This window comes from Oncorhynchus keta, chromosome 2 (genome assembly GCF_023373465.1).
Source record: "Oncorhynchus keta strain PuntledgeMale-10-30-2019 chromosome 2, Oket_V2, whole genome shotgun sequence".
Classification (NCBI taxonomy): domain Eukaryota; kingdom Metazoa; phylum Chordata; class Actinopteri; order Salmoniformes; family Salmonidae; genus Oncorhynchus; species Oncorhynchus keta.
The window spans coordinates 5,519,522-5,528,802 of record NC_068422.1 but is presented as its reverse complement, the minus strand read 5'-3'; positions in this window follow the sequence as shown (position 1 = coordinate 5,528,802).

Sequence of the window (9,281 nt, the reverse complement as noted above, 5' to 3'; positions counted from 1 at the left end):
GAAAGAGACTAAAGGCTGGGCTTACAGCTAATCACAGCCAAAAGGTAGAAAGAGACTAAAGGCTGGGTTTACAGCTAATCACAGCCAAAAGGTAGAAAGAGACTAAAGGCTGGGTTTACAGCTAATCACAGCCAAGACGTAGAAAGAGACAAAAGGCTGGGCTTACAGCTAATCAAAGCCAAGAGGTAGAAAGAGACTAAAGCCTGGGCTTACAGCTAATCAAAGCCAAGACGTAGAAAGAGACTAAAGGCTGGGCTTACAGCTAATCACAGCCAAAAGGTAGAAAGAGACTAAAGGCTGGGTTTACAGCTAATCACAGCCAAAAGGTAGAAAGAGACTAAAGGCTGGGTTTACAGCTAATCACAGCCAAGACGTAGAAAGAGACAAAAGGCTGGGCTTACAGCTAATCAAAGCCAAGAGGTAGAAAGAGACTAAAGCCTGGGCTTACAGCTAATCAAAGCCAAGACGTAGAAAGAGACAAAAGGCTGGGCTTACAGCTAATCAAAGCCAAGAGGTAGAAAGAGACTAAAGCCTGGGCTTACAGCTAATCACAGCCAAAAGGTACAAAGAGACTAAAGGCTGGCCTTACAGCTAATCACAGCCAAGAGGTATACAGAGACTAAAGGCTGGGTTTACAGCTAATCACAGCCAAGAGGTATACAGAGACTAAAGGCTAGGTTTACAGCTAATCACAGCCAAGAGGTAGAAAGAGACTAAAGGCTGGGTTTACAGCTAATCACAGCCAAGAGGTATACAGAGACTAAAGGCTGGGTTTACAGCTAATCACAGCCAAGAGGTATACAGAGACTAAAGGCTGGGTTTACAGCTAATCACAGCCAAAAGTTACAAAGAGACTAAAGGCTGGGTTTACAGCTAATCACAGCCAAGAGGTAGAATTCCAGTGCTGATCTCGAGGAAAAACTTAATCCAGCTGGATTCAAAGTCTCTGAGGGAGTTGCGGAAAGCACCTTGTTTTACCATCTGGGACGGCAGAAAACCCACAGCCCCATTAAGATGCCACATTAAGGGACTGCTGGTAATTGCAAGATACAGCAGAATGGAGTGCACCTAGCAATACATTTTAGTGTCAGAGAGAAAGAGAGGGGGTTCGAGGGGAGAAAAACTTAGTTAACACAGTGAAATTCATCTTGAAACGTAGCTTCTGAATACTGCCAAACAGATGCTAGTACACTTGTTTCTTTTCTCTTCCCCCATATGGTTGCAGCTGAATGTTGGTATTGTTCACTTTGTCAGTGATCCTGAGAGATGTGGGAGCTCTAATGATAATGCAATGTGCAGATGTGTTCAGGGAAAGGGGGCCGTCGTTAACTCACACAGTCGGCTACAGTGCCCCGTTCCTCCTCACATCATGATAGATGCTGTCCAGCCTGCTCAGAGTTGACCTTCTGTAGGAAAAAACACTCCTCTGGAGCTTCATTTACATTTACATTTAAGTCATTTAGCAGACGCTCTTATCCAGAGCGACTTACAAATTGGTGCATACACCTTATGACAACCAGTGGAACAGCCACTTGCATCTAAATCTTGTTGGGGGGGGGTGAGAAGGATTACTTACCCTTACTTACCCTATCCTAGGTATTCCTTGAAGAGGTGGGGTTTCAGGTGTCTCCGGAAGGTGGTGATTGACTCCGCTGTCCTGGCGTCGTGAGGGAGTTTGTTCCACCATTGGGGGGCCAGAGCAGCGAACAGTTTTGACTGGGCTGAGCGGGAACTGTACTTCCTCAGTGGTAGGGAGGCGAGCAGGCCAGAGGTGGATGAACGCAGTGCCCTTGTTTGGGTGTAGGGCCTGATCAGAGCCTGGAGGTACTGAGGTGCCGTTCCCCTCACAGCTCCGTGGCGAGCACCATGGTCTTGTAGCGGATGCGAGCTTCAACTGGAAGCCAGTGGAGAGAGCGGAGGAGCGGGGTGACGTGAGAGAACTTGGGAAGGTTGAACACCAGACGGGCTGCGGCGTTCTGGATGAGTTGTAGGGGTTTAATGGCACAGGCAGGGAGCCCAGCCAACAGCGAGTTGCAGTAATCAAGACGGGAGATGACAAGTGCCTGGATTAGGACCTGCGCCGCTTCCTGTGTGAGGCAGGGTCGTACTCTGCGGATGTTGTAGAGCATGAACCTACAGGAACGGGACACCGACTTGCAGGCTTGTTTTCGAATTGCTGTGCGTTTTGTTGCCAACCTATTTTGCTACCTGACAACTTTACGGGTTTCACTTTTTAATTACCGTTCATATATTTATTTTTTCCTCAACTTTTTCACTCCGGACGCTTTATCTGGACACGATTCGTCAGGACCTCCAACAGCCGAAGCTAAGTAGTAACATTAACATGATGCCTTCTAATTGCAGCCGCTGTGCTCGCCTTACGGCGAGGATAGCTGTACTGCAAGCCCAGCTTCAGACGCAATCGTTAGGCAAGGGTAATTTCAGTGTAGGAAAGGATGAAACAGCGTCTGTGCCACCAGTAAGTGCAGATAGTAGTATAAATCCCCTGGCACAGTCCCCGCAGCCGGACAACTTTCTCACGGTTTCTGGAAGGAAATGCTGTAGGAAAGCTCAACCGGTGTCGCTCATTCAGCAGACAGAAACTTTCAACCGGTTTTCCCCATTAAGCAGCGGGTCGGTGTCAGAGGCCGAGTCTTCTCTGGTCTCTACTCCTCCCGTTACGGGGTCTGAGACGCCGAAGCTTCCCACCATTAGCTCTGACAAATTGAAAACTCTAGTCATTGGCGACTCCATTACCCGCAGTATTAGACTTAAAGCGAATCATCCAGCGATCATACACTGTTTACCCGGGGCAGGGCTACCGACGTTAAGGCTAATCTGAAGATGGTGCTGGCTAAAGCTAAAACTGGCGAGTGTAGAGAGTATAGAGATATTGTTATCCACGTCGGCACCAACGATGTTAGGATGAAACAGTCAGAGATCACCAAGCGCAACATAGCTTCTGCGTGCATATCAGCTAGAAAGATGTGTCGGCATCGAGTAATTGTCTCTGGCCCCCTCCCAGTTAGGGGGAGTGATGAGCTCTACAGCAGAGTCTCACAACTCAATCGCTGGTTGAAAACTGTTTTCTGCCCCTCCCAAAAGATAGAATTTGTAGATAATTGGCCCTCTTTCTGGGACTCACCCACAAACAGGACCAAGCCTGACCTGCTGAGGAGTGACGGACTCCATCCTAGCTGGAGGGGTGCTCTCATCTTATCTGCCAACATAGACAGGGCTCTAACTCCTCTAGCTCCACAATGAAATAGGGTGCAGGCCAGGCAGCAGGCTATTAGCCAGCCTGCCAGCATAGTGGAGTCTGCCACTAGCATAGTCAGTGTAGTCAGCTCAGCTATCACCATTGAGACCGTGTCTGTGCCTCGACCTAGGTTGGGCAAAACTAAACATGGCGGTGTTCGCCTTAGCAATCTCACTAGGATAAAGACCACCTCCATTCCTGTCATTACTGAAAGAGATCATGATACCTCACATCTCAAAATAGGGCTACTTAATGTTAGATCCCTTACTTCAAAGGCAATTATAGTCAATGAACTAATCACTGATCATAATCTTGATGTGATTGGCCTGACTGAAACATGGCTTAAGCCTGATGAATTTACTGTGTTAAATGAGGCCTCACCTCCTGGCTACACTAGTGACCATATCCCCGTGCATCCCGCAAAGGCGGAGGTGTTGCTAACATTTATGATAGCAAATTTCAATAAAAAAAAAAAAAAAAAATGACGTTTTCGTCTTTTGAGCTTCTAGTCATGAAATCTATGCAGCCTACTCAATCACTTTTTATAGCTACTGTTTACAGGCCTCCTGGGCCATATACAGCGTTTCTCACTGAGTTCCCTGAATTCCTATCAGACCTTGTAGTCATTGCAGATAATATTCTAATCTTTGGTGACTTTAATATTCACATGGAAAAGTCCACAGACCCACTCCAAAAGGCTTTTGGAGCCATCATCGACTCAGTGGGTTTTGTCCAACATGTCTCTGGACCCACTCACTGTCACAGTCATACGCTGGACCTAGTTTTGTCCCATGGAATAAATGTTGTGGATCTTAATGTTTTTCCTCATAATCCTGGACTATCGGACCACCATTTTATTACGTTTGCAATTGCAACAAATAATCTGCTCAGACCCCAACCAAGGAACATCAAAAGTCGTGCTATAAATTCACAGACAACACAAAGATTCCTTGATGCCCTTCCAGACTCCCTCTGCCTACCCAAGGACGCCAGAGGACAAAAATCCGTTAACCACCTAACTGAGGATCTCAATTTAACCTTGCGCAATACCCTAGATGCAGTTGCACCCCTAAAAACTAAAAAAATGTCTCATAAGAAACTAGCTCCCTGGTACACAGAAAATACCCGAGCTCTGAAGCAAGCTTCCAGAAAATTGGAACGGAAATGGCGCCACACCAAACTGGAAGTCTTCCGACTAGCTTGGAAGGACGGTACCGTGCAGTACCGAAGAGCCCTTACTGCTGCTCGATCGTCCTATTTTTCTAACTTAATTGAGGAAAATAAGAACAATCCGAAATTCCTTTTTGATACTGTGGCAAAGCTAACTAAAAAGCAGCATTCCCCAAGAGAGGATGACTTTCACTTTAGCAGTGATAAATTCATGAACTTCTTTGAGGAAAAGATTATGATTATTAGAAAGCAAATTACGGACTCCTCTTTAAACCTGCGTATTCCTCCAAACCTCAGTTGTCCTGAGTCTGCACAACTCTGCCAGGACCTAGGATCAAGAGAGACGCTCAAGTGTTTTAGTACTATATCTCTTGACACAATGATGAAAATAATCATGGCCTCTAAACCTTCAAGCTGTATACTGGACCCTATTCCAACTAAACTACTGAAAGAGCTGCTTCCTGTGCTTGGCCCTCCTATGTTGAACATAATAAACGGCTCTCTATCCACTGGATGTGTACCAAACTCACTAAAAGTGGCAGTAATAAAGCCTCTCTTGAAAAAGCCAAACCTTGACCCAGAAAATATAAAAAACTATCGGCCTATATCGAATCTTCCATTCCTCTCAAAGATTTTAGAGAAGGCTGTTGCGCAGCAACTCACTGCCTTCCTGAAGACAAACAATGTATACGAAATGCTTCAGTCTGGTTTTAGACCCCATCATAGCACTGAGACGGCACTTGTGAAGGTGGTAAATGACATTTTAATGGCATCGGACCGAGGCTCTGCATCTGTCCTCGTGCTCCTAGACCTTAGTGCTGCTTTTGATACCATCGATCACCACATTCTTTTGGAGAGATTGGAAACCCAAATTGGTCTACACGGACAAGTTCTGGCCTGGTTTAGATCTTATCTGTCGGAAAGATATCAGTTTGTCTCTGTGAATGGTTTGTCCTCTGACAAATCAACTGTACATTTCGGTGTTCCTCAAGGTTCTGTTTTAGGACCACTATTGTTTTCACTATATATTTTACCTCTTGGGGAGGTTATTCGAAAACATAATGTAAACTTTCACTGCTATGCGGATGACACACAGCTGTACATTTCAATGAAACATGGTGAAGCCCCAAAATTGCCCTCGCTAGAAGCATGTGTTTCAGACATAAGGAAGTGGATGGCTGCAAACTTTCTACTATTAAACTCGGACAAAACAGAGATGCTTGTTCTAGGTCCCAAGAAACAAAGAGATCTTCTGTTGAATCTGACAATTAATCTTAATGGTTGTACAGTCGTCTCAAATAAAACTGTGAAGGACCTCGGCGTTACTCTGGACCCTGATCTCTCTTTTGAAGAACATATCAAGACCATTTCGAGGACAGCTTTTTTTCCATCTACGTAACATTGCAAAAATCAGAAACTTTCTGTCCAAAAATGATGCAGAAAAATTAATCCATGCTTTTGTCACTTCTAGGTTAGACTACTGCAATGCTCTATTTTCCGGCTACCCGGATAAAGCACTAAATAAACTTCAGTTAGTGCTAAATACGGCTGCTAGAATCCTGACTAGAACCAAAAAATTTGATCATATTACTCCAGTGCTAGCCTCTCTACACTGGCTTCCTGTCAAAGCAAGGGCTGATTTCAAGGTTTTACTGCTAACCTACAAAGCATTACATGGGCTTGCTCCTACCTACCTCTCTGATTTGGTCCTGCCGTACATACCTACACGTACGCTACGGTCACAAGACGCAGGCCTCCTAATTGTCCCTAGAATTTCTAAGCAAACAGCTGGAGGCAGGGCTTTCTCCTATAGAGCTCCATTTTTATGGAACGGTCTGCCTACCCATGTCAGAGACGCAAACTCGGTCTCAACCTTTAAGTCTTTACTGAAGACTCATCTCTTCAGTGGGTCATATGATTGAGTGTAGTCTGGCCCAGGAGTGGGAAGGTGAACGGAAAGGCTCTGGAGCAACGAACCGCCCTTGCTGTCTCTGCCTGGCCGGTTCCCCTCTTTCCACTGGGATTCTCTGCCTCTAACCCTGTTACGGGGCTGAGTCACTGGCTTGCTGGGGCTCTCTCGTGCCGTCCCTGGGGGGGTGCGTCACCTGGGTGGGTTGATTCACTGTTGTGGTCGGCCTGTCTGGGTTGCCCCCCTTGGGTTGTACCGTGGCGGAGATCTTTGTGGGCTATACTCGGCCTTGTCTCAGGATGGTAAGTTGGTGGTTGAAGATATCCCTCTAGTGGTGTGGGGGATGTGCTTTGGCAAAGTGGGTGGGGTTATATCCTTCCTGTTTGGCCCTGTCCGGGGTGTCCTCGGATGGGGCCACAGTGTCTCCTGACCCCTCCTGTCTCAGCCTCCAGTATTTATGCTGCAGTAGTTTATGTGTCGGGGGGCTAGGGTCAGTTTGTTATATCTGGAGTACTTCTCCTGTCCTATTCGGTGTCCTGTGTGAATCTAAGTGTGCGTTCTCTAATTCTCTCCTTCTCTCTTTCTTTCTTCTCTCGGAGGACCTGAGCCCTAGGACCATGTCCCAGGACTACCTGACATGAGGACTCCTTGCTGTCCCCAGTCCACCTGGCCATGCTCCTGCTCCAGTTTCAACTGACCTGAGCCCTAGGACCGTGCCCCAGGACTACCTGACATGAAGGCTCCTTGCTGTCCCCAGTCCACCTGACTGTGCTGCTGCTCCAGTTCAACTGTTCTGCCTTATTATTATTCGACCATGCTGGTCATTTATGAACATTTGAACATCTTGGTCATGTTCTGTTATAATCTCTACCCGGCACAGCCAGAAGAGGACTGGCCACCCCACATAGCCCGGTTCCTCTCTAGGTTTCTTCCTAGGTTTTGGCCTTTCTAGGGAGTTTTTCCTAGCCACCGTGCTTTTACACCTGCATTGTTTGCTGTTTGGGGTTTTAGGCTGGGTTTCTGTACAGCACTTTGAGATATCAGCTGATGTACGAAGGGCTATATAAATAAATTTGATTTGATTTGATTTGATTTGATGTTAGTTGAGAACGTCAGGGTGTTGTCCAGGATCACGCCAAGGTTCTTAGCGCTCTGGGAGGAGGACACAATGGAGTTGTCAACCGTGATGGCGAGATCATGGAACGGGCAGTCCTTCCCCGGGAGGAAGAGGAGCTCCGTCTTGCTGAGGTTCAGCTTGAGGTGGTGATCCGTCATCCACACTGATATGTCTGCCAGACATGCAGAGATGCGATTCGCCACCTGGTCATCAGAAGGGGGAAAGGAGAAGATTAATTGTGTGTCGTCTGCATAGCAATGATAGGAGAGACCATGTGAGGTTATGACAGAGCCAAGTGACTTGGTGTATAGCGAGAATAAGAGAGGGCCTAGAACAGAGCCCTGGGGGACACCAGTGGTGAGAGCGCGTGGTGAGGAGACAGATTCTCGCCACGCCACCTGGTAGGAGCGACCTGTCAGGTAGGACGCAATCCAAGCGTGGGCCGCGCCGGAGATGCCCAACTCGGAGAGGGTGGAGAGGAGGATCTGATGGTTCACAGTATTGAAGGCAGCCGATAGGTCTAGAAGGATGAGAGCAGAGGAGAGAGAGTTAGCTTTAGCAGTGCGGAGCGCCTCCGTGATACAGAGAAGAGCAGTCTCAGTTGAATGACTAGTCTTGAAACCTGACTGATTTGGATCAAGAAGGTCATTCTGAGAGAGATAGCGGTAGAGCTGGCCAAGGACGGCACGCTCAAGAGTTTTGGAGAGAAAAGAGAGAAGGGATACTGGTCTGTAGTTGTTGACATCGGAGGGATCGAGTGTAGGTTTTTTCAGAAGGGGTGCAACTCTCGCTCTCTTGAAGACGGGAGGGACGTAGCCAGCGGTCAGGGATGAGTTGATGAGCGAGGTGAGGTAAGGGAGAAGGTCTCCGGAAATGGTCTGGAGAAGAGAGGAGGGGATAGGGTCAAGCGGGCAGGTTGTTGGGCGGCCGGCCGTCACAAGACGCGAGATTTCATCTGGAGAGAGAGGGGAGAAAGAGGTCAGAGCATAGGGTAGGGCAGTGTGAGCAGAACCAGCGGTGTCGTTTGACTTAGCAAACGAGGATCGGATGTCATCGACCTTCTTTTCAAAATGGTTGACGAAGTCATCTGCAGAGAGGGAGGAGGGAGGGGGAAGATTCAGGAGGGAGGAGAAGGTGGCAAAGAGCTTCCTAGGGTTAGAGGCAGATGCTTGGAATTTAGAATGGTAGAAAGTGGCTTTAGCAGCAGAGACAGAGGAGGAAAATGTAGAGAGGAGGGAGTGAAAGGATGCCAGGTCCGCAGGGAGGCGAGTTTTCCTCCATTTCCGCTCGGCTGCCCGGAGCCCTGTTCTGTGAGCTCGCAATGAGTCGTCAAGCCACGGAGCGGGAGGGGAGGACCGAGCCGGCCTGGAGGATAGGGGACATAGAGAGTCAAAGGATGCAGTAAGGGAGGAGAGGAGGGTTGAGGAGGCAGAATCAGGAGATAGGTTGGAGAAAGTTTGAGCAGAGGGAAGAGATGATAGGATGGAAGAGGAGAGAGTAGCGGGGGAGAGAGAGCGAAGGTTGGGACGGCGCGATACCATCCGAGTAGGGGCAGTGTGGGAAGTGTTGGATGAGAGCGAGAGGGAAAAGGATACAAGGTAGTGGTCGGAGACTTGGAGGGAGTTGCAATGAGGTTAGTGGAAGAACAGCATCTAGTAAAGATGAGGTCAAGCGTATTGCCTGCCTTGTGAGTAGGGGGAAGGTGAGAGGGTGAGGTCAAAAGAGGAGAGGAGTGGAAAGAAGGAGGCAGAGAGGAATGAGTCAAAGGTAGACGTGGGGAGGTTAAAGTCGCCCAGAACTGTGAGAGGTGAGCCGTCCTCAGGAAA